This window comes from Acomys russatus, chromosome 22 (assembly GCF_903995435.1).
Source record: "Acomys russatus chromosome 22, mAcoRus1.1, whole genome shotgun sequence".
Taxonomy (NCBI): Eukaryota; Metazoa; Chordata; class Mammalia; order Rodentia; family Muridae; genus Acomys; species Acomys russatus.
Genome location: NC_067158.1, coordinates 19,282,520 through 19,309,967, shown reverse-complemented (window position 1 = coordinate 19,309,967; position 27,448 = coordinate 19,282,520).

Below are 27,448 nucleotides of genomic sequence, written 5' to 3'. Positions count from 1 at the left end.
CAGGAGATAGTGCCCGCTAGGAGAGAGAAGGATCCTGGGAAGAAAAAAGTGAGACTACCATGAAGAGAAAGGAGAGAGACCTGAAGTGAAGAGAGGAGGCTTCCATGGGTTAAATGGAAGCAAAACACATGGCCGGCATGGTTGCAAAGTCCAGCCCAGATGAAGAACATAAACAAGTATTTGGGATTATGGATCGGAGGTAACTTGATAAAGGTTATTGGAAACAGATACCATGGGATTGAGGCAGGGATCCCATGCCTGCCCCAATATGTTAAGCAGTTTAAAAGACTGATATCTGCCCTGACCCAAGTTAACTAAGGCTATTTTAAAATATAATAAGTGTCTGTGTCTTCATTGATTGCTAGCTGAGCCTATAGATAATACATAATAATTTAAAAACAATAGACTCTGTCTCTCATCGGGGCTTCCAGGAAAAGACTCGACACGAGTCTTACAGTATAATCTCCCTTCATGGACAAGTGTTAAGATCCAGAACTCCCTGCCTTTTAATCTTCTGTCTCCGAAGTGTTCTCCAGGCTTCCATCACAACTCAACACTTACTTCCTTCATAGTCCTCTCACAACCCTATCACACCCTACCGTTTACACTTTAAAGAAATGAAATAATACCTAATATTTCACTGGTGTTTTCACTGGTGTCTGATTTCTGTTGTTGGTGCTGATGATCTTAACCTTCAACTTTATACATTTGAGAAAATAGATCTATCAGTTAGCTACCTCTCTAGCCCTAAGGTGACAATCACAGTATCTTTGGTGAGCTCTTCCGTTTCTATTTCTGTGTTTCCTTCCTACACTGTTTTTTCTTTTTCTTTCCCTTTTTTTTTTATACTCTTGCTATTTAAAATACCAATTCAAAATAGTTTGAAACATTTTTCCTTCTATCTTCTGTGCCTATGCCCTCTGCACCTCAAGATGGGTAGCTCATGTAATCGTTCTTCCACGCTCATTTCACTTCCGCCTTTCATCAAAGGCCTTGCAATCAACAGAAATCTTTCCGTGGAAGACCACCTCTTGCAAGCTAAAAATTCACCAATAGATAGCTTGAAATTCTCAACCAGGAAGTCATTGCTGATTATTTCAGAGGAAAACAGATGGCTTCCACAAAATGGCACAGCTGTTCTTCAGTGAAAAGCAAACTTAATAAAAAGGATAGTTTTTAACACTGCAATTCATAGTCCAAGGGTGCCACAAAGGCTTAAGCTCTTAGACACTGGTGACACTGGGTCATGGAAAGTTGGTTTCTTTGAAATGTTACTTCAGTGAACTGCTTCTTTTGAGAAAAGGCCAGTTCCACCAGGCTTATATTTCCTTTTATAAAGAATTCATGAGCTGTTTTTGAACAGTTTGAGGGCTACACCAAATTTCAATGGGATCACAGAGTTCTTATAGTCCTCCTCCTGCCCCCATTTTACCCTGTTTTCTATATGGTATATTAGTTTGGCATATTTGATACAATTGATGCTTTAGATACATAAACTTCAATACTTTGAGAAATTCAAGGCCTATGACATAAAGTACATTTTGTTGTCTACAAAATAATGTCCATGATAAGGGGAAAACAATAAAAATCAATAAAAACACAAGTGTATCAAATTCAAACATTTGTAGTCATGTGTTCATTATTTTTCATGAAACCTTCCCTACTGTTTAAGAAGCTGCACTTATTCCTCCTACCCTGTGTTTGTAGATTCACCTTCTTTTTAATATTCTGTATGATTTTTAGTTAATGCATGACCCCACTTAGGAACCCTATATAGGTCATCCTGAAAGGAAAAATTGAGACTGTAGACTCATATGCATTACTAACTTATGAGGAACGGTTGTGCAACCCAGGAAAATGAATAACACAACAGAGGCCTGTAGTAATTTCTACACACACAAAAAATACTAGCTAAATTATATTTCTTGTCCATTTTTAAGTCAATGGATATGAGTAAATAGTTACCAGTCTTATGCATTAGACAAGGTTAGCTTTGAACTCTTAGCAGAGAGCTAACACACTTATTACCTGTATTGGACAGAACTCAACTGGCTATGCTCAGCTTTCTATAGAGGTATAGATGCTAAAAATCCTTACTGCTGGTCTTTTTCTATCTCCTCTGAGCATGTCTTCAGGTCTCTGACTGCATTTGGCTTGGCGTCACTAGCACTAAGATAAACATAACATTAGTTTACACTTGAGAAATCATAATGGGAAACTGTTCTTACCATCCTTATTATTGTTTTCACGCCTATATAGAAAATCCTTGTTTTACAGTCCTTGCTTCAGACAAATGATGACGGTTTAAATCCTAGAAACAGTAAAACTCAGAAGGGTCTTAAAACTCTTGCTCCAGGCAAGCAGCAATTGATGCTGGAACTGATACCTTTCAAGATAGAATAAAGAGGCACCAGGGCTCACGTGGAGAGAACAATGTTTACTAGGATGGTGAAGTAGTCATTGAAATCAGAGAACAAACAAGGCTGAGACAGAAAAGAAGAACAAAACAAAAAATAAACAACAACAACAACAAAATCCTTTTGACCAAGCCTGAGAAATCTGAGACTGAAGAGAAGGCAGTTTTAATTAGATAAAATTCTTTTTTTTAATTTTTAATTTTTATTTTTTTAGATAAAATTCTGAATGGAAATCTGAAATTCTGAATGGAAATTTGGGTGAAAGAATACTCAATTTTGGTTGGAAGTAACATCTAATAGCACATATTTCACAAATGTACATTTGTAGTCATTTTTCTATTCTAGAAGAAGTACTTAGAGACCTGTTTAATTAATCAGTAAAAACATAGTTCAGAAAGTTAACATTTTCAATCATTTTGCATTTGTGTCCATTAGGATCACACATCCATGGCCCATGTATTATAGGGAAAATCTTGTTAAAATAGAATTACAATGTAATTCCTTAAAATTAGCCATGTGAAAAAAAAAATCTAAATTGAAAAATACTCAGAGTGGTCCTGCCTTCCTCACTGACTATTCTTCTAAATAGGAAGAATTTCTAAAGTAGCAGTGGAGGACTCTGAGCTGCAAATATTACCAGACATTTTGGGGAAGGATATGTGCAAAGCTTCAGTGACTTGTAAATATATATATATATATATATATATATATATATATATATATATATATATATATATATATATATCTCATTATATCCTCTGTACCTCCAAATGATCTAAACCACACTCAAAGCTAGGAGTGAACAGCAGAGCCTTCTGCAAACTACTGTAGGAGAAGCACTCTAGCCTGTCTCAAGTAACCAGAACAGGACAAGTCAATACTGAGTATCATCTTGCTGCATAATCTCTTACTGTCTCATCCTTTTTTTTTTTTTTTTTTTTTTTTTTTAACAGCTGTCCCTACCGTCACACAATCCTGAACTGGTAGTGGCCTCTAAGTCAGGACTCACTAAAGTGAGCTCTGCAAATCTGGCTTGAAGCTCTGTTGTGTTCTTCTCTGTGTGTACCTGTCCTTGCAACATTAATGTGGGCGCAGTCACAGTGGTGGGAAACAGTCAGAGCCTTGGCTTTCTGTCACGAAGGTATAAAGGAAAGATTCAAGGAAATCGAATAGGATCAAGGCCATGGCAGAGGGCAGAGCTAGAGAGGCTCACCATACAGTGGTTGTGATCTGGGTTCAGCTCATACTGTGTACTCCAAAACTTGTCCTCAACCACTGATGTTGAGGAAGCACTGCTGTCCAACTCAAAGAGCGGCATTTCCCTGTGCCAGACAAAAGCAGCAGAGCAGAAGCTTTGAAATCTTACCTCATTTTTGTTTTTTTTTTTTTTTCTGTATATGAATGGACAACTTTTAATTTTTTTTATTCCTTTGAAACTTATACTATGTTTCTTATTTAACCTATACATTTATATTATTATTATTATTTTTTTTTTACCTCATTTTGTGTAAGCTGTATTCCACAGTCAGCTATGGACAGCATGTCCTACAAAATAAATTGGATTATATTTTAAGTTTAATACTCTATTCAAAGATCCTCAGACCTAACACACAGTATTAAAAATGAGGGGAGTCGGGAAGAGGGAGAGGGAGGTGGGACCAGGAGGAGATAAGGGAGGGCTCTACAATCTAGATGTAAAGTGAAGAAATTATGGTGCATGCCTTTAATCCCAGCGCTCGGGAAGCAGAGGCAGGTAGATCACTGTGAGTTTGAGGCCAGCCTGGTCTACAAAGTGAGTCTAGGACAACCAAGTCTACACCGAGAAACCCTTTCTCAAAAAAACCAAAAAAATTAATTAAATAAAATATTTATAACATAATCGTTATTTTTCTATCATGCAGGAAACATGAAAAATATAATTTCATTTGTAAAAAAGAAAGAATCAACAGATACAAATGAAGTGACATGTGTTTCTGAACATAACAATATGACTGTTGTAAAAATATTTCAATACATAGAGAATCAAAAAGGAAATTCTAAAATGTTAGGAGAAGAAGGGACAGAGCGAAATGGAAATGTTTTAAAGCTAATTGAAAAGTTAACAAAAATTCAAAGGGAAACAATGATACATCCAGTGTTCATAAATTATATTGTCATGTGTGTCATAGCCACTTATTGCACGCTTCAAGAGAACTAGGCTCTAATGTAATTACAAAAGCAAATTGGATAAACTTGGGGTATTTCAAGAGAAAGGTTCAAGTCAATGGATGATTCTCTTCTGGGAGGACAAGGTTTCATCATGAAATTCAACAGGTGATTCAACTTTTTGCCTCTTTTGCTTTCTGCTGGTTGGGATTGGGGCTCTGTGTCTCCGCTGTCATTTACCACTGTCAACTTCCTGAAATGCTTATTTGTCTGTCACCCATAAACACACTTGTCACGGCCTTTAGAAACGCCTCTGAATTTTCAGAAGGATACTTGTCACGGCCTTTAGAAACGCCTCTGAATTTTCAGAAGGATACCATCTAAAATCTCTTAATTGCATCTTCAAATACTATTCCTGGCTTGTTTAACCATTTTACCCAATGTTATTTGGGCCCCTACAAAGGTATTATTTGCCCCAAATCATCCAGAAGAAACCTTAGAAGAATGATGTACCATTTCCCCTAAAGGGGTTTAGGGAGGTTTTTGCTTGCTCTTTTGGGCTACGGATGATTATTTTCAATGGGAGTTGATTATAAGTTTGTACTGGTCTTATTCAGAAAGAAAATGAGGTTTGACTCAGGTATGTCTCACTTTTCCTTCATGTTCCTTTCGTAGGTATATGGAGCTAGGGATTAAAGTTGAAGAAGGGGAAATATGAAAATATATAAAGATGACAGGACAAAAAGTAGATTATTGAATCTATTCCTCTACTTAAGACCTTAATTGTTACTCACAAATAAGGTTATTTTTAATTCATCGGCATAGATTTTTGTTTATTGATGTAAAATAGGTTTAATTTTGATACATTGATATAGAATTCAAATTAGATATTATTCTTCAAGCACATTTTATATATATTTCTATTTTAATATGAGGTATTATACACATACAACTCAATTATAATACAAGGCTTACTTCCAATACCTTGAAAGTGATATTGCAGGCTGTTTAGGATAATTAAGTAAAACTAGATACTTATTAATTGATCAAAACATGGTCATGTCAATTACTAGTCTATTTTTATCACAAGATTATACATCCTAGGCTTAACAGATGGATATGACTCTATAAATATATAAGGTAAAAGAGTTAGATAAGGTCTTCCAATGCCTCAGACACCTACAGAATATGGCATTTAAAGATGTTTTTAAAATAAGATAATTTTAAGATTCTTTGACATCAAGACATGTTAACTCATGGTAACACCCAGCCTTCTTCAAAGAGGATGATGAGCATCAAAGAAAATCTTTATACAGGTGGTTTCAAATTTGACAAACCAGCCAGTGGGCAAAATGTCCTTTTTTCTGCCAGAGAAAGAATTCTGCCTAAAAATGGGCAAACTTGGATGCAGGCAGAGTCAATGACCATACTCAGTCAAGATAGCATGAACAAGTCCTCAATAGTTCTTGCCTCACAAATATGTCTGTCAGAAGAATGAGTCTCACCACGTAACATATTGTCTGGCCTAGCAACTTTTTAGCATCTTGGGATACATTTCCATGACCACACAACTCTTGCATTCCTGTGAAATCAGCAGTATGTACATAATGCCAATTTCTGTTTGTAATGTAGTCTGTTACATCTTCCATGTAACCAATGATTTGCTTAACTCTGGTGCTTTTGTCTGAACCAAGAATATACTTTCCCCAATCAATGCTGCTGAAGTGGAATTCCTTGTAAGCTCCTATTGTTCAAGCACTCTCTTTATCAAATGAACCTTTTCAGGCATTTTCAGGTAAATATCCATAGACCTTTGGGTGGTTTCTTGTCTTAGAATACTATTATCTCAATACCTTGTGTATAGTTTCTCTTTGATGATATGATGAATTAGATATGAGTCTAATTCTAGCTACTTTTTTTCTTTTTCTTTATTCATATGAAATCATTCACACTACTTTCATTACCAAATTTTAAACTTTCAGATAATTTTGCTCTGCTTTATACACTTTTTAGCTGAAAATTTGGCATGGAAAAGTGAATAGTAACCATACTACAGTCTGAATGCTATATTATCTTGAGGTTTCTCCTACCAAATTATATTACTTTTAAATTAAGCTTAACAAAAACTATTCAGATGTAGCCTGGATTGACTCATGATTTTTTTTGCCATTACCTAATATGAATTGTCTCTAGCCCAATTTTAATATAGCATTTATTCTCTTCATAAATCTTCTAAACTCTTACTTAACTGTCCTCATTTCTAATTGCATTTTGGTCTTCTGAGATCTCACCAGAATGGTCCATTAAATGTTGGTTACAACATTCTAGGGTTTCTCTGGCCTGCAGCTATAAATGAAACCCAAATCTTCCTAAAAGACAGTTCCAAAAGCCTACATGTCTCATGGCTGGGTAGTTAAAGCTATGACACAGTTTTTGAAATCATTTTCTATATTAATTTCTTTTTCAATTGATGCAGTTAAATTCCTGATAAAATGTGACCTTCCTGGCCCCTAAGGCTTATTGGCTGATATCAGTGCCTAAGAGCAAATGGAGCACGGATGATGGGTGGAGAGTTTAGAAAATGACAACCCTGGGATCAGCTTCGGGGAGACATATTAATTTTGTTCGAGGTGAATGAGAGCTATATAGAACTTTTGGGAGGTGGTAGGAATATCCAGAGTAAACAAAAATCATTGGTTGGGGGCGGGGCTAAGGGACTGAAATCCCTCATTTACATGGAGAGACATTCCATGAATCCCAGGTGCTTGCTGTACAAATTTTTTTTTTTCAGGAGAAAGAGAGCTGGACCTGTAATTTCCCAAAGGGCAACGTGGGAGTCCAGGATCCCAAGGCCTAGAATAAGAAGCCTCATCCACAAAGGCAGTCTGCCATTTTGTGCCAAGCTCAGGGCTTTCCAGGCATGGCTGACTATGGTCTTAGGATCAGGGTTTCCTGACAATAAGAAGCAACTTCGAGATAGAAGACTTGGTTTCAGCTTACAGTTTGAAGATGCAGTCTATTATGATGGAGGAGGCATGACATTGGCCACTTTGTGTCAGTAGGAGGATGAGGTACAAGTTACCTCATATCTTTATGAAACAGGAACAAGTTTTGTAAGGTGTGGGACACATACATTTAGTGTAGGTGTTGGTGCTGTGTTAGTGGAAGAAAGAAAATGACTGGGTCGTGAGGGAGGTAGAAGTGGAGGTAATGCAGACTGAAGCATAATCAGAAACTTCATGGAGGGTAATTTACATCCAGGAGTTCCTTCCCCATTAATCTTCCTAAGTTACATTTAAACAGATGACTGAAGATGATAGATTGAGCATAATGTGGCAGAACCTAACTCTTGTCTATCTCTAGCAATCCTTTTTAAATTACTATGAAATTGTAATTTTACAGTATGAGATTTCATACGAATTTATTTTAAGAATAACTACTAATGAAACCTTGAAAAATTTGAAACACAAAGTAGAATTAATACTTAAACTTGCAGGATTATATCCTGCTGTGTTAGAAATGATTTTGTTAAGGCTATTTGAGAGAACATTTTATCCTATCTCTGGCCCACCTAAACTTAAGAGTTTTCATGTGTACAAACATTTTAAACTTACTTTTCTTATACACATTTTCATTCACATACCTGTGTGTCCATGAATAAGTGAATGACTCAGATTATAACACTTTCATACAGATTCTCATTTAAAGCTATCAAAATGTGAAGTCGAAAGTACTTAAAAACAGGACTGTTCTTTGTAGGCCAGCATTGTCCTGGACACAGCCACATTGTGATATGTGGGAAGTTCTCTGATGATTTTCATGTTAAAAAACTAAAAACAACAACAACAACAACAAAACCAGGTGGGTGTGGTGGTCCAGGCCTTTAATCATAGCACTCAGGAGGCAGAGGCAGGTAGATCAATGTGAGTTCGAGGCCAGACTGGTCTACAAAGTGGGTCCAGAACAGCCAAGGCTACACAGAGAAACTCTGTCTCAAAAAACCAAAATAACAAAAAAAAAAAAAAAAACCAAAAAAAAACCAAAACAAAAACAAAAAACAAACAAACAAAAAAACCAAAAAAAAAAAAAAAAAAAAAAAACAATAAACAACCAACCCCCCCCCAAAAAAAAGAACCCAAAAAATCAAAACCAAACCAACCAACCAACCAAACAAACAAAACATGGAGTTTAGCTGTGTATTCATTTTTCAGTGTATTAGAAAATATAAAATCCTTCTCTGTATTCCCATTACACCAATTTGAACATTTTCCACTGTGTCACTCATCTGTGGTTTCCAGATTTTATATAGATATATAAAATCCCATATGATTATATGACATAAAGATAGGAACAAAATTATCTAAGAACTTTTCAGACTGAGCAGTGTAAGAAATGGGACAGGGAAGCTTCCCAAAGGGATATTTTCAATATGATTTGCATACTCAGATGATGGTGTCTTTATCTAATATAGTACCATGGCCAGTAAATATGCACAAAATTTTGATTTAATAATATAAATCTAGTTTCTCTTAATCAAAAAAGCCAGGTTTAGTGACCAAAAAATTATTGTTTCTTTTGTTCCTAATCCAAGGTTCCTCCTGTGAAAATTGTAATTTCTCTGTTCTTGAATACCACACTACAAACTGGAAATTACAATGAGTTTACACTCTGTTCCTATTGTTTCTGATATTAGAAGAATTTTGTATCTCAAATATGTCCCCTTTAACGAAGAATGATATCTGCTCGCAAAGGAGAATCAGAAGGTCTTCAGAATGAGAAAACACATGGTGAGTAAGTAGACAGTAGATGAGCAAACATGCATCTTGTGTGCTAAGAAAAGTGCTGCAATTTCTGCCCTTAAAGGAGGCTCAGGGAGGATCCTATGGCCTTTGTGTGGTAAGGAAATTAATTTGGTGATTCTACTTTATTGTTCTGCTCCATGTGGCTCAAAGTAAATGGAAAGGACGCCATAATTTTGCTCCTCAACACCACCAAACGTCTTGGGTGTTTAAAGCTTGCTCTTCTTGCAGTGAGAAGCCATAAAACATTTAGGAGGTGGAGCCTAGGTGAAGGAAGCTTGCTTCCTGGCTATGCCTGGAAGAGGAAACTGGAAACCCCGCCCCTTCCCATGATGCATTGCCTCCGCTCTCCATAAAATGAACAGGCTCATATATAGCGCACCCCTATTAGGATGTTTGTGCTGCCATAGGTCTAGAGGAACAGGCTAGTCACCATAGACAGAAGCTACGATGTCAATTCATACCTTCATATGGGCTCAATGCTATAAATAATTTGTCACAGTAGCAGAAAGTTTAAGCCAATCAGTCTCTCTCTCTCTCTCTCTCTCTCTCTCTCTCTCTCTCTCTCTCTCTCTCTCTCTCTCTCTCTCTCTCTCTCTCTCTCTCTCTCTCTCTCTCTCTCTCTCTCTCTCTCCTTGGATCTCAGTTAGAAATATGCAAGTGTAAAGCATGCATGAATGGAGAGTTATGTGTCCCATATGCAGATATGGACCACTACGATGCATAGAAGCCATACTTCTGTTCTTTCCTTTTACATAAAGATTTGACTAAAATACAATAAAGAATTTTTATAACATTAGTACCTTAAATCTTTTCTCCAAATATATTTCTAAGGTATCACCTAGTCTGTGTTTATTTCTCTTGTTCTCACTCTCCCATTCCATCTCATGTTCCTTCTCCGTTTCCCTCTCCATACATACCACGTCTACCTCAGTTATGGGTTCATGAACACGTTATAACCCTATCATTGGCAATGCAACTTGTTCTGTTGTTTATATCTGGCAGTAAGGAAGATCATCTTGCAGCACAGATGAAGATAGTGAAGGGAAGATGGTCTAGAATGTCCTTTCAGTGCTCTAGGCAAGCATAATGGCACTATTCTGTATTCCTAGCAGCTCAAAAGGCTGAGGCCGAGAACCTCTGGGACCCGCAGTTTCACTTTCAGCCTGAGTGAAAGAGTGACAGCCATGTTATTAAAAAGTTTTTACAATTAAGGTAAATAGATAAAAACCAAGTAGGAGAAATATTTCAATTCAGTGCTTTCTAGAGGAGGAAAAAGCCTGAACACATATTTTCAAATATGATTCTACAATGATTATTCCATGTCTTGAAGTAATCATCATATTAAGTTATTAAAAATTTGCTAGAGCCTTCAAAATAGTGTGTTCGGTTTTACTAAAAAAAAATGAAAAAAAAAAACCCACTAGATCAAGAGCAGCACATATGTATTTTTACAGCAAAGAATATATACTCACTACCACACATGTCAGCTTTGAAAGGTTACATATTTAACCAGCAGACAAGCCAATCCAGAATCCAGCAACGTACTAAGATACTTTTAATGAACTCCAAGTATGAAGACAACTGAAGGACTGAGAGCGCCACAAGAAAAAATTTCTTTCCAAGGAGAAGAGGCAAGAACGTAAGTATCTGCTCTATTCAAAGCAAGCTAAGATACGGCCCTGCATTTTCCTGCCATTCCAGCAAGGTGGGTCTACTGATAATGTCATGGCCAGAACTGCACCTGTTTGTCTCAGTTTTAAAAGAAACTTCAACAGTATAAGCAAAAAGGACAGTTTAGAAAGGAACTGCTTGTCAGAGGTTTTATTTGCATTAGAGAGAATTTGATTGCCAGATCACAGTAAACACATTTCTGCTTGGAGAGGAAGAAGAAAATGTTTGTTAGTAGAACAAGGACTAAATTAACTTGGCACCAAAGGGAAGCATCCAGGAGGGCTTACTAAAACATGTCATTTTATAATCTATATCTTAACAAAGTAATCTTAAAACCCAAAACACACGTGCCAAAGACCACCCAGAGAAACTGAAAAAAGTGTCATCTACACACACACACACACACACACACACACAGAGAGAGAGAGAGAGAGAGAGAGAGAGAGAGAGAGAGAGAGAGAATGAAAATAAAAGTAAAAACTTAATGTCCCCCCAAAATGTGTAAATCTGAGCAGACTCCTGGAAAAAAACTGGATCTGCAAAGACAGATTTAATAATTAGAGGTTCAATACTTGGGAGAGGACTGGGATGTTCGAGGTCTAGAAGCTAAATAGCTTCCTTTGGGCTAGGTTTAGTCCCCAGATTTTCCATCCTTTGCCCAACCCTCTGGTAGACCTTACCCTGTGATTAAAAGGTAAAAACCTTTGTAATCTATTACCTATGAAGACCACCAATCTACAAGCTTAGAATGCATCTTAAGCATTCAGAAAAAACTTCCCTCATCCTGCAATAACCACCTCTCTGATGTACCCGCCAACATATGGTGAACTTGCTTTGAGTTAAGACTTTGTTCTGTAACACAGTAAAGCTTCAGGAAAGTGCTTTCACACTGGGACATGGACTCTGGGGTAACCTAAGTCTCTGCTCTTGTCTATGGTCTTTTAAAATAGCTCCAAAGTAAATGGTGTCTTATTCACTTTAAGATGAGAGGTATACTGTTTTGTTTTGTTTTTCATAAGTGTCTCCCAGAAGTGTGTAACATTTCAGTTTGACAATGGATATGCCATTTTATCCTTTTTTTTTTTAACTAAAAGAAATGACAATTCTAGAATAGAAGAAAGTATCAACTAGGCCAATGCGAGCATATCTGAATCCACGGGCACTTATGGCTTCAATTTGCTGGCAAAACACACTCCCTCAAGTTTTCCATTTCATTCAACTTCTCAGCAGCAGGTAAGATCAAAACTTAAAAGGTGGAGGGTTCAAAGCCATCCTGAGACCCTCTTTATGCAGAACCTGTGAAGCCTGAGTCATCTCCTTCATGGAAATTCCTATACAAATGCCCACGTTAAGTGTGTTTTCATTTCCCTCATTCCAATTATAGCTGTGAGTTCAAATGTGATGTAAAAACATTAATAGGAACCTTCCAGAAATAACCATTTTATGTGTTTTAAACTACATGATGTTCTGAGTACCACAAGGCATCTTGCATTAGCTTCCACCCCCATCCAATCCAATCTAGCATTTGATCTTTCCTCTGTCCACCTGCCCATGATATATAACTCACCCTTTTTGTAGTCAAGTAACAGCCACCTGCAGGCATCAGATTTGCTCTTCTGACATTATAGTGCCTCTCTCAAAATAACCCTCATTTTACATAAAATAAGGCCATTGCTCCAGAGATCAAGAATAGTGACATTGTTAACTACACAAGCCAAAGAGAAGTTGTTAAGAGATTTCCTTAAAGAACAACGTGAAAATTCTCCACTCAACAAGAAAGAAAATAGATCATTGATAAGCTTAGGGCAATGCAATATTTTAAGGGAAGCTATATTCATATAACTGACTGAAGGGTTTTGCTTCAATTATTTTGTTATCATTTAGTAGAGTTTCGCCCTCACTGTGCTTAATTTAGAAGCTAAAATTTATTACAGGAAACATTGTATGTATAACGCAGTGCGTCAGTAGCTTCAGACATGCCCTTGAGTTCCTGAATTCTTACATAGCAAATAAAAGGGGCTTCCTGTATCAAGAAGCCACAAATACTTAAAAAAGCCAACTGTCACACATGGCTGGACCTAAGAATATCACCTGGCACAGACCCTGAAGTATGCCACCCATTCTCCTGAATAAACGTTAGTGGATTTCATGCCTCTTTACTACTCTTAACAGTGAATGAAGTTTTTTAATTAAATAGATCCAAGGCTAAGTACACTGTACTCTATCTGCCTGAAGTATTAATAAATAGAAATCATTTCATAGATGATAAAACACAGTTTTTTTTTTATCCTGAAAACAAACTGTGCTGTGGAGGACATTCTGAAACTTAGCACACTGATCCTTCCAAAAAGCATCAACACATGGGCCAGCAAAGAGGGAAAACTGTCCTAGAAACAGGTGCTAAGAACAGGAATCCCTTGGTGGGCATATTTCTGCCAAGTTTTGTGGAAAAGCCTATGGGTCTGACCCCACAGAGTACATTAGTACCCATGCTGCAGCTCCCTACAGCCTCAGTCTCTAAACTCAAAAGCCTGGGAATGCTGCACTACTTTCAGAAGTTGCACTTGGTTTACTCCTGTTGTCATTTTGTCTGGCCATCCCATCATGGTTGTAGAAGGGTCCCAGGCATTTCCATCGTGCATGATACAATAGCCTTGTGTTTAAGGTTGCATAAGCCTGTTCTCCTTGCTTAGGCTTAGACAGACTGAAGAATAAAACCTTTTCCTTTCCCAACATTTTGGGCTTGAGTGAGTCTAGGCCTGGTTACTGAGTGTGGTCCTTCCCTTGGCTGTGGCTGCTTAAGCACCACCCTTCTCCTTTCTCACGGTGTATCCCTGAAAGTTTTCCTCCATCAGTCTTGTTTCGTAATCCCAGATCAAGGTTCTCTGCCCTCTTTGTCATCAGTTCAGAGGCGCACGCTGCGATGTTATCTTTCTGGTTGGTTTTAAGGACTAACCTGGGACCAAGAGAGTAATTGCATACCAAGAAACATTCAGTTCTATTGAATAGAATGTCTTTCCAGGACTATGATATAGCCCACTGGAAGAGAATTTTTATAGCATACACAAGGATCAAGCCTCTCTGTTCCATCCGATACACTACATACTCACACATGCACATGTGTACAGACACACACATGCACATAGAGAGAGGAGGGGCGATGGAGAAAGCCAGTTTATTGTCAATTTTAAAGGTAAAGTTGGTAGATTTTCATCACCCACTATATTTCCTAAGTTAAGCCTCTCTCAGTCTATAGGCATTATTGGCTCATTAACATAGGAGCCAGAACCTGCTACACTGCAATATACATGTAATCACATTTTTTTTAATACACATGATACCCACGTTAGTATCATAGGAGCTTTGCTATGCTTGGGACCCTAAACAACATGCAAGAACTATGTTCAGAGGGAATGTTAAATGGTGAACTGAATAACAAAAGTAGCTCTGTTTGAAAGCCAATACACTAAGCAGATTGAAAAGGTTGCATGTTTCTGAGACAAGAAGGCAAGAGACTTTTTTCCATCCCAATGAGGAATGTGCATGTTTGACAAGCAAAATCTTTTGCTCTCTGAAAAGTTCTAGTGAGTGACTGTAAAAATACCACAGAGTTGATCTGGAGGTTAAGAGATAATTTAGCAAGTAGGCAAATTTGCAAATACAGATCTATGTCTAAGGATGGTCAACTGTGTGTCAATAACATCTCTACAATACTATATTGCATGTCTCAGTATTGTTACATCTCAGCTAAAAAAGACAATTGAAAGACTTTATTTTCCTACAGTGCTGCATTTCTAATGCTTAGAAATCCAAGGAACATTATACTCTTTACCAAAGTTCATTAGGTTTTCACGCTTTGGTGGCACATTTCCAATTGTCTCCTCAACCTATATTTATACTCCTGCTCTTCATTCCTTTGCATTTCAGCATCTTCTAAAAATGAGAAATCTTGCTGTAGTTTACAACACTAGTCCTGACTAAAAATGACAAAGTCTGAATTTTTTCTCCAATAAATATGCAATAGGAAATCAAGCTTGTGCCATTACTAGAAAATCATACACACACACACACACACACACACACACACACACACACACACACACACAGAGAGAGAGAGAGAGAGAGAGAGAGAGAGAGAGAGAGAGAGAGAGAGAGAGAGAGAGAGAGAGAGAGCGGAGGGAGAGAGAGAGAGAGAGACAGGAGGACAGAAGAGAGACAGAGACAGAGACAGAGACACAGAGAGACAGAGACAGAGATAGACGCACAGAGAGAGACAGAAGAAGAGAGGGGGGAGAGAGAGACAGACACACAGAGAGAGACACAGAGAAAGAGAGAGACAGAGACAGAGAGAGACAGAGAGCAAAAGAGAGAGAGAGAGAGAGAGAGAGAGAGAGAGAGAGAGAGAGAGAGAGAGAGAGAGAGAGAGAGACAGAGAGAGAGACAGAGAGAGAGACAGAGAGAGAGACAGAGAACAACTTTAAGCCCCACACGTGGGACACAGAAACAGGTAGATCTCTACGTTTTCTAAGTTAAAGGGCAGCAAGGTCTACAAAGCAAATACCAGGACAGCAAAGGCTACAAAGAGAAAGCATATCTGAAAAATAATTAGAAATGAAAAATATCACATACTTCCTTTTTATGTGGTATGTACCAAGCTACAGGGTGGTTAGTTGTGGTGAGGAAGAATGCCAGTGGGAAAGAGGGAAAGGCAGACAAGAAGGGTTGCGAGGGTTGAACATGAACAGCATAAAATAAAAAACGTGGATGAAAATGACTTAGTGAAACTTATTTTTGCATATAAACTTAAAAGAATAATATTGCCACTCCAGCACTAGGTTGCACAATGCCTGTGTTCATCTAGGCTCCTTAAGGTTTTCTGTAGAACAACCTTTTAGTATGTATTTTTTCTTTTGTATTCTGCACTGACAGAAGTCTTTATTTTCATGTTATTTCCTATGACAAAACTTTGAGAGCAGGTGACTAGAGGAATGCCCCACTTTTTGTCATTTCTCAGTGCCTTATTTAGGATTACTTTTAAGTGAAGCCACTGATGCACGAATGCTGCTGCACAGTGACATGGGGCATTTCTCTCCATAGGATATCAAAGGCAGGCAATGCCGGGTCTTCCTGCCCTCCATGATCCTCACCTCAATCTTCTAGTTAAGATGGTGACAGAAAAATGAGAGAGATTTATTGTTTAGCCTCCTATGCCTTTGACTGTTCCGAGCTTCCCTGATTCCTCCTAGAGCTGCCTCTACTCAGTTTGCCTGTGTGCCAGTGTGCTTACCACTTTCTGGATTCCTCCCTCTCTTGAATGTATAAAAATGCTTAAATATTTTAACTCATAAACACCCATAGGAACCTTATCTGGCTCTGGAGCTCTTGCATTTCATGCCCTCTCCCCATCCTTTAAAAAAAATGTGCTTTTGAGACACTGTTAACCAAACCAAGTGACAGCCTACAGAGTGGGAAAGATCTTCACCAATCCTACATCTGGACAGAGGTCTAATATCCAAAATATATAAAGAACACCACCAAATAAATAATCCAATTGAGAAATGGGGCTCAGAACTAAACAGAGAATTATCAACAGAGGAATATCGAATGGCTGATAAACACTTAAAGAAATGCTCAACGTCTTTAGTCATCAGAGAAATGCAAATCAAAACCACTCTGAAATTCCATCTTGCACCCATTAGAATGGCTAAAATCAAAAATTCAAGTAACACCACATGCTGGTGAGGATGTGGAGAAAGAGGAACACTCCTTCATTGCTGGTGGGAATGCAAACTGGTACAACCATTTTGGAAATCTACCTGGTGCTATCTTAGAAAACTGGGACTAGGGCTCCCTCAAGACCCAGCTATTCCACTCCTTGGAATATACCCAGAAAATACTCAACCACACAACAAGGGCATATGCTCAACCATATTCATAGCAGCCTTATTCATAATAGCCAGAACCTAGAAACAGCGTAAACGCCTCTCAGTTGAAGAATGAATAAAGAAACTGTGGTACATTTACAGTACAGAATACTACTCAGCTATTTTTTAAATTTTTATTAATTAATTTTTATTTATTAATTTTATTATCCCATCCCTTGTATTCTCCCATTCCTCCCTCCCTCCCATTTTCCACTTACTCCCCTCCCCTATGACTGTGACTGAGGGGGTCTTCCTCCACCTTTATATGCTCATAGGGTATCAAGTCTCTTCTTGGTAGCCTGCTGTCCTTCCTCTGAGTGCCACCAGGTCTTCCCATCCAGGGTATATGGTCAAATATGAGGCACCAGAGTACATGTGAAAGTCATACCCCACTTTCCACTCAACTGTGAAGAATGTCCTGTCCATTGGCTAGATCTGGGTAGGGGCCTGTCTTGTCCTTGATTGGTGCCATAGTTTGAGCAGGCCCCCGGGCCCAAATCTGCCCATCATAATGTTCTTCTTGTAGGTTTCTAAGACCATCTGGATCCTTCTACTTTGCCATTCTCCCATGCTTCTCTCATCTAGAGTCCCAATAGGATGTCCTCCCCTCTGTCCCAGTTTTCTGGTAAGTGATAGCCAGATCATGGAAACAGCCTAAGTGTCCCTCTACAGAAGAATGGATGAAAGAACTGTGGTAAATTTACTATGAAATACTACTCAGCTATTAAAAATAAGGATTGCCCAAAATTTGTGGACAAATGGAATGAACTAGAAATGATCATAATGAGTGAGTTACCTCAGAAGCAGAAAGTCAATTGGTATATACTCATTTATGTCAGCATACTAGCCCAAGGGGCATGTCCCATGAAAGTCTTCACTTACTCAGCTATTAAAAACAAGGAAATCCTGAAATTTGTAGACAAATGGATGGGACTAGAGATGATCATAATGAGTGAATTAACCCAGAAGCAGAAAGACACAGTATATAGTCAATTATAATTGGGCACTAGCACAAAAGGCATATTCCATGAAAGTCTTCAGTTACCAGGACATTGGGACAGATGTGAGGACATCCTACTATGACTCTAGGTAAGAGAAATATAGGCAATGGGGAAATGGAAGGACACAGAGGATCCTAGAAACCTACAAGAACATCATGATGGGTGGATTGGGGTCCAGGGGTGTCTGCTCAAACAATTGCACTAACCAAGGACAATACAATAGTAAACATTGAACCCCTACTCTGATCTACCCAATGGATAGGACATTCTCTACAGTTATGTGGAGAGTAGGGACTGACTTTGACATGAACTCTGGTGCTCCATATATGACAACCTCCCCTTGGTGGGGAGGCCTGATGGCACTCAAAAAAAGAATAAGCAGGCTACCAAGATGCAACTTGATAGCCTATGACCATATAGTGGGGTAGGAGGTCCCCCTTGGTCATAGACCTATGGCGGGGAATAGGGTGAACAGGATGGAGGGAGGAATGGAAGGATACAAGTGATGGGATAACAATTAAGTTGTAATCTGAATAAATTAATAAGATTTTTAAAAATGTTTTAAAATGTGCTTTGATAACGTAGTTACATATCCTTAGTACTCAGCTCCACGTGACTCAATAAATCGCTATAATCTGAGTGTTTTCACTTCAGTCTAAGGTTTCCTATAAACTAATGCCACATAGAATCTCCTGTTTTGTCATTTCTCCAGTTCTTCTTGCAAGAATTAGCACTTCTAATGTCCTCTAGTCTTAAAGCTCTCTTTCTCTTTCATTGTCATAAAATATTTACATTTTAGTTTTCCATCTGCCTCTCTAGTTTTTTGTTCTAAGTATATACTTTAGGAGTTATCTATTGTTTTTCTTAAACATTGATTATCTTTACTATTTAAGTGCTAATCTAATCATTCATACAATGTATATTTTCACCACTCTATGTCTTTCATAATAATGTGAGCTCTAAAGACTTCTTCATGGATACATGGCTTTTATCCTATGTCAGTCACCACTGTGCTGTGTTTACATATACTTCCTGCATACACTGCATCATTTTGTGAGGCATCGCTCATGCATGTTTACATTCTATGGCTCTAACTTTCATATTAAAGGAGTGCTTTATTTTATATAATATCTACTAAGTATCAGACATGTAGTACAGTAAAGACAGTTCCTGGGAGCTCTAGTCCCAGCAGATTCCTGTGTAATGAGTGGATGCCAAGGGATAATGCTGAGTTCAGTCAGAACAGCAAAGTGACTATAGAGAAAGACACATATCTGTAATTGTCCATATACATTTCTAGGAACATAGGCTACTATGTAATTGTTGTATTTCTTCAATATACTCCACTTTGCATACACGGTGCAAGTGAATGTGTATGTGTGTGTGTGTGTGTGTGTGTGTGTGTGTGTGTGTGTGTATTGGTGTGTGTGTATCCACCTTATTTTACATTCTTAGGCCAGAAATACTTGGGATGTAAAATACTGGGATGTTTGCACATGGACAATCATAGAGTTTAAGGAAAAAATACAAATTCTTTCAGAATTCAGGTATCATATATATGGTAATTTATATTATGCTTTTAGTGTATTTATATTTGAGTTATGTATAAAATTTTTCATTTTGAACTCATGTCATTTCTGGAAAAGTGTTGGGCTTAGAGATACTTGGTACTTCAGATTTTATGGTTTGGTATACTTAATTAAAATGTATGGTATATACACATATATTTGTATCTGTGTTTATATATATCTGTATAGCTATATCTGATGTATATCTGTGCATGGGTATGCAGACACACATAAATACATACACATAGAATGTGGTGTGTGTGTGTTCTAAATAGGGATTTGGTTCTGTGCAATTTAAGAGCATTCATTCTAATATTGACCTCAATATTTTATAATGACATCACACTCACAAGACAATTAAGGATATAATATATGTGTGACTATTTTAAGTAAGGGAGAGAAAGAGCTAGCTGGAACTCACAAACAAGAACTAGGTTTAAAAATATGCACTGACTTAAGTAAGAGCATGTTTCCCTGGACTGAGGTATGGGTTTCTCATAGAATCCAAAGCCTTTTATCACTGGATAGAACACAGACAATAGTCTCTGGAGTTGTAAAAATTTAGAGGAATAAGATGTAGCTACTGTACCCAGATGCTGGGTAAACTGCTCTGTTACTTGCACTCCCCAATTTTGCCTCAAAAGCGTGGGTGTGGCTGTTTAAAATATGGGAGAGAAATAACTGTCTGACACAAACAAAAGGCAGTTGGGTTGAGTGGCCCATGCTAATGAGTAATATACATGGAAATAAGTCCTGGAAAACATGTTAGTTCTCCCTTCCCATTCCATCACTCTAACCAGTCAATTAAATGCCCCATGATTTGTTGTTACAAATAAATGTAGAAGAAAATTAATCTAGGTCTAAGATATTAATTAATGTTCTAAGATGAAGAAAAAATTAACACTTCTGTCATTACGAGAAGAGTTGTAAAATACTCTATTATGTGTAGATTTTTCTTCTTTGAAAATGTAAGTGGAATGTCATGAAGTAAATATTGAATTCTATTGGTGTAATGTCTTTACTACATACAATACAAACCCTGAAATTCTCTATCGCCTTCTAATGTATCTGTTTATTAGCTAGAAGTTGCCTTAACACATTGCAAACAGATGATGATATATTGTATTTGTTTTTTTTCATTTCATATATGTATCTAAGGAATTCTGATTGCTCTCTCCTCTTTCACCTCTAATGTCCCCCGGTCACTATCAGTGCCACCCCATTCCTTGCCAGTACCATTCACAAGGTCATGACTTCATTGCCAGTTCTGTTTAACAAGGGCCATCTGTGTGAGCATTAGATGGTAACTATGCGTTGGTGCCTTGTGAAATCATCAGTGGATAGAAAACTGAAGGCATTGATTCCTCCCTCCATACTTCCATCATAAGCAAAATAGTCTGTCAATGACGTGTAGGACAGTCCTGGTCCCTACAAGTAATGCAGTGTGTACCATCCTGGTCTGGTCTCTATCTTTGCCTGACTGTTGACATGTCAAAATTTTCTTGCAGACATCGTCAGCTGTTGTGAGGTCATTATTACAGTGTCTTTGTCTCACCCACAAGAAAAAAATCTCATCCCTTTTTCCAATCTTCTCGTTATCGTGATTGTATCCACTCCTGCAATGCATACTGAGCCTTAAATGCCTGCATTCACAAGAAATAGAGGTTTCTCTGATTAAGGCTAAGAGAACTATATGTCTATGCAGTTAAAAATGTTTAGAATTCAGTTTCATCTTCTGAACAATAAAAATACTATTCTAAACCATGCTAATCAGCCTATACCCAATGTCAATGGTCTCCTCTATCTTAGACTGTTGACCAGGTTTACAATTCCAAGCATGGAATCTCTCTTATGGTGTACATCTCAAATACAGTCAGCACACTGTTACTTAACTCCCAAAGCAGTAGTACCACTATTGTTTTTAATTGATTTTATTGATTTTAATTGACAAATATCCTCCTGTCCTAGAAATATTCACTTTTTAAAGTAGTGAAAGAATTGTAATATATGAGATATAGGTAGACAAATTTCATATAAAACAGTGTGTATCCATACTTATTATAAAACTACTTCTTATTTTTGGCTTGTGGGAAAGCAAACTAATGCAGCAAGGTACACCTTGAAGTTATTTCAAATCTTAACTACTCTTATCACAACCAAGACTCCTCTTTATTATTATTACTATTGAGAGTAATTTTTATCCTTTTTAAATTCATATAAACTATTTCAGGTTTTTGTATCACTTTACTTTTCTGTTTACTTGCTTACCAGTTCATTCTCACAATTTTTGCAAGCTAAACACATGTCAAACATAGTGTTTTGCACATAAGAATAATATTCCTGTCAAACATGTTGACAGTTACTTGAAATATGCAACTCAATTAAACTTTATATTAGCATAATAAGTAGTAATTATCATATTCAATTTATTTGGAGAGTTTAGCTTAAAAAGATAATCAATCATTGAAATTGGGCTAAAACATTGGTCTATTTAAATCCAAACCAACTGCACTAAGAGCCTCATAGTTCATTGGGAAAAAAAAAAAAAAAAAAAAAAAAAACAGTAAATTTAAACTCCATTGTTTGAATGCCCAATTGACACCTTTACCAAATTCAGCGAAAGATTGGTTGACCAATGGTTTTATATTTAGAAAAAAAATAAGTGTTATAGATTCACAAGACACACATAATATTTCTAATACCAGAACAAACAGATGAGATTAGAATTGATGGATATATAGACTTACTTGATGAACTTAGAACAATCTAACATGGTAGAATATCAGTGTTGAGGTAGAGACGTGAATGGGACCTAGGCTATAGATGTCTTTCAGTGTTTGGATTATTCAGTGAAGGTATTTTATTATAGTCCTGGAAGCTGTCAGTACAATACCGCAATTCTACAGGATTGGATTTCAGTTGGAGTCTTCCTAATTGGTTAAAAGCTACTAACTGATTATGCAAGAGCACGAACTCTGCTTTGCATGTTGGTGGAGTGGGAAGCAGGAGGGAACAATAAATAAAAGGTGAGAAACAGGGGAATGAGAAGGAAATAGGGGAAAGAAGAAGGACGGAAAGAGGATACGTGTGTGTGTGTGTGTGTGTGTGTGTGTATTTTTTTTTTAACCAAATGTGTCATGTAATAATACTCATCCTAAGAGATCAGGGCTGTACCCCTATGACTATTGGATCACCATTGTAGGATGTATAGAATGTATTTCCATGCACAATGCCATTTTTAGTTATTACATTAATATATAAAAATTTTGGGGAGAAACTATTCAAACCATACCATTGGACTCCATGTCCCAAACTGACGTTCTTGTGACAGAACGCATTCCTTCTATTCTAATGTATTTGTAAAGGTTTTTATCTCCTTTCATTTTTCCCTCCACTAATATAACACTGTGCTCAGAACAAAGATACTGCTGCACTCCTCCAATATATTTTCTCCCTATGCAGAACTCCTTGCTACAGACACAGAGACATATCAGCTTATCTAAGTTTCCTGTTCAAATACAAGGTTACTGTTTACATGCTTTGGAAAAAGTTTGACGGGCAATTGAAATGGCTTATTAAGTTGCTACTATTTAAAAGTATTCTATCCCTTTAGTTCAAATCATCCATCCAGTCAAGATCCCGATGATGGACTTCCTTATAGTTTACTTTAATATTTAGTGAAATAAATACTTTTCGTTGTTCTAAGCCATGAGGGTTTTAAAGACTGCCCTTGCAAATAAATACTCACCATTCTACTAACACAACCATATATATGAAAATTGTGACTTTAATTAAAATTATGTCAAGTCAGTACTATCTATTTTTATGTGGAGAGGTGGATCTATAATTAAAAAGGCTTGCAGTGAAAGCCTCTCAGACTGACTGAGTTTGATCTTCAGAACCAGCCATTATGCACTACATACACACACACACACACACACACACACACTTGTGCTCACGTGTGCGTGCACACGCAGGCACATATGTACCCACATAGAAAAAGTAGGATACCGTGGCATTCGAAGTGCAATATAAGAACTCTTGTGGTTAGATGTTAGGTAGAGATAGAATTATCCCATTGTTCATGTGCTAGTTATCTGGAGTGCACAGCTTGTCATAAACAAAAAGAAATTCTGTCTCAGCCAGCTGGAATATGAGAGTGAACTTGCGAAGTTTGTCCTCTGGTCTCCATATATGTGCTGCTGCAAGTATGTTCTCTACCCCAACACACTAAGCATTACCACTGTCACCATCATCGTCATCATTATCACCTCTGCTGCCACCGCAATTGTCATCTTCGTTGTCATCATCCTCATCATCGTCATCATCATCATGATCATCACAATCATCATCACCATCATCACGATAATCATTGCTAATACCACAATCCATTTGTAAAATATAAACTCAGTAGCAAAAATATCAAATATTTGGTTATATAGTTTGTTTTTCTTATATTCTTTTGCATAGACTGAGACTATTCCTTTGTTTATTCTTTGAGCTTATGTTGCAGTGATTGTTTTAGTAGCAAACTAATATTAAAACATTTGGAAAGCAAAGACATTAACGTAAATATTTTAAAATACATATTAGTAGATATATAATTTCTGGGTACATTAGCATAATACTTTTCTTTTAACTGAGCCCTGTTTCTCTGATGAGGCTGGCAATGGTACTAAGGGGACAGTGTGGCCCAGAACTTATACAATTTGGAAAGATTACTTTGAAGCAATTGAAATACCGATCTTTAGATTTTAGACTCATGGTTATATAAAACTGAGAATATTAATGAATAATGACTAACTCTAAAAATGCTCTTCAGATTTTAAACTCAGATATTTCTAATAAAGATTTAAGAACGGAGTTAGAATACAGCCTGATTTTTAATGCATTTTTTTAATCTGGATAAATATGTTATCTAATAATTTTTGTTTTGTTTTATTATTTTAAGAATAATTTTAAATTAGCACACAATGTATTGGCTATATGGACTTACTGAATAAAATATCACTTAGTGACTCTCCAATCCCTCATCTCCTCCACTCCTCTGACTCCCTCTAAATTATTCTCCTTGGCCTCTTTTCTTCTTTCATGTTCATAGGCCCCATGTGTCCTTTGCCTACCCTCCATCCTTCCATATCACCTGTTCTATCACTTCTAATTTTCCTTTTGTTTTATTTTGCCTTAAAATATTTATGTGTCTACATATATTGCCTTGTAAGAATGGATGAAAACATTTTTGTTATAAGATATGAATTCTAAACAAGAGAGCAATAATTGTATGCATTGTGGAAAGAGTGTCAAATAAAATTCTAAATACAGTAGTTTAGCTAATCATGGGAGATTTATAAGTACTATGTGTGCTATTGAATTAGACATTGACATTACACATTTTCCTTCTGTAGAAGTTCAGGCACAGTCATTTTGGGATCATTTAATTTGCCTGTCATTTTCTTCTCAACTGAAACATTCCTTCCTGGAGTGAAGATGCTGAAGCTCATGAGACTGGGGAAGTCAACAAGCCTCACAAGTTCCGAGAAGCAGAAACATAGACAATTTTAAGATGCTTCACCAAGCCTGGATGAGTAGTAAACAATCTCTGGACAGAAAAGGCTGTCTGACATGCTGAGCTGCCTAAGGTAGATACTGTGAACTTACAAGCTACTTGCAAGCCATGCGTGGAGCTCGAATGATGCACTCATAATGAGTCTTCACTAGTAATGGAGTGGGATCTTCAATGACACATCTGCTACTGAATCATCTATGTTCCTGTAAGTAATCTCTCACCCATAGCCTTGTAAGTAACCTCAATAAATTTCTCGTTTATAAGTGACCCACCTTTTGGTATTTTGTAATAGTAGCTAGAAAAGGCTGTAAGTTTTAAGAAGCAAAATGGAGTCACGTTTGATAATGCATCATTAAAATGAATTTAATAAGGCAAGAAGTGATGAAGGAAGAGATGGTATGCATGTGTTCTTGAAAACCATTGTATAAGAAAGCATGGGCAAAGACAAAACTTATAGGTAGATAACCACAAACCCACACAAGTGCCCACGATATTACTTCTTAGGACTAAGGATTATATGCTTAAAGTCAATCTTACAATCCCCACATTTGTTTTCACATATCTCCTTAACCTCTTTGTGTGTGTTCACTATGTACTCTGGTACATAGCAGATATTTTTATTTAAATGGCATTCAGTCCTCCCCCAAATGTTTGATTAATATTTAAGGAATGTGTAGCTCTACATGTTGTTTAGTGTGGTAAGACTAAGGCAGTGTAACAAGTGTTCCTTCCCTGGACTAGAATTCATGGACTGTTAGCCTAGAAGGCTGGTCCCTGCTCAGAATTCTCTTATAGATCAGAAGTCAAGAAACTGTTAATCATGATCCCCATCTTATCTTTCAGCCATGGAAAAGACAGTAAGGCCATGCTCTGCACAGTTTCTATCACAATATCTTAAGGCTTCATCTCCCCTTTGGTTATCCACACATATTTGCAAAATAACTAAAATTCTCACCCACAAAATACACAGATAAAGAGACAAACACTGTGATTATTCCTTTATCATCTGAGTTTCCAAAGCCACAGTCTCCTAAAACTGGGCAGAGAATCAATCGGCCCACAATACACAGTAGAACTGAACATTGCCTTGAGCTTGCTTTAAAACCAAGGGCAAGAGGTGGGACACAATCATAGGTCACTACACTCTACACAGAGACAATCATGTGGGATGCAAGGAGATAGTGCCCCCAAAATACGTATCTCTGCAGGCAGAGTCATTGCAGCAAAATTACATTACAGGCTATTCATGATACCAGCAGTGGCACTAGTGCCCTACAATGAGAAGAGCAGCTAGCTAATAGACTGGCATATACTCTACTCTGTAGAAAGAGCATAGGAGTAGTGACAATAGTTGGAGTCCCCCATGGAGTCCACCTCTGAGTGGACACTGGATCCACTGAGGATGAAAGAGTCTGCTTCTTTGGTCTAACAGCAGCAGTGTCATCAAAAAGATTAAAGGAGGAAAACCTCTCCTGTCATAGCTCCTGAATTGGCAGCTCTGACAACGGCCCAAGCAACACGCTATTTAACTTGACCACATGAGTCTACTGCCACCTCCAGACTGAGGTTCTTACTCCACAGCCAAGCTGAGGAACAAAGGGAGATTGGAATCAAATCCTATTTAAAACACTTGTTCTGTGCTTGTATGTATTATCTTTTGAACAAACCATCCCCTCTCTACCAATAGCAAGTTTTATTTCATGAGGATACACTGATGACTTCCAGTTGCCTTATGATAAGTTCATATTGCATTTTAAGTTCATGAAATTAGTTTATATTGCTCATAACAACCAACACCATATGTTGCAAAAATCACACAAAAGGTGTTAGTTACTACTCTGTGATGTTTTACACTTAAAGATTAAAATCTTGTAAATCATTTAAAACTACAAAATAATATAGCATGCATTGAACAATGACTTTTTATTTTCCTTTATCTCCAAATAGTGCCACCCAGCCTATTATTTATCATGCCAATGAGACTGACTGTTGTAATTACTTCATTTAAGTGGAATGTACAATTTATGTCTTTAGGTGACTAGCTTATTTCAACACATTTAATTTCTTTTCATTTTTGACATTTTAAAATTATTTTTATTATTATAATTTATTCACATATAAATTATATGTGATTATATGGATTGCAATCTCCTCACTCTTATCGTCCTGTTCCCACCCTCCCCACTCCTCTGATCTATTTCCCTCCACTGTACCTCTGACAGGTGGAGTCCTCCTTCTTCACTATTTGACCACAGCCCATCAGGTCTCAACTGGCCAGTCTGCAGCCCCCTCCTCTCTGTTCCTACAGGACCTCTATGCTAAGCGGAAGTGATCCAATCCAAGGCACCAAAGAT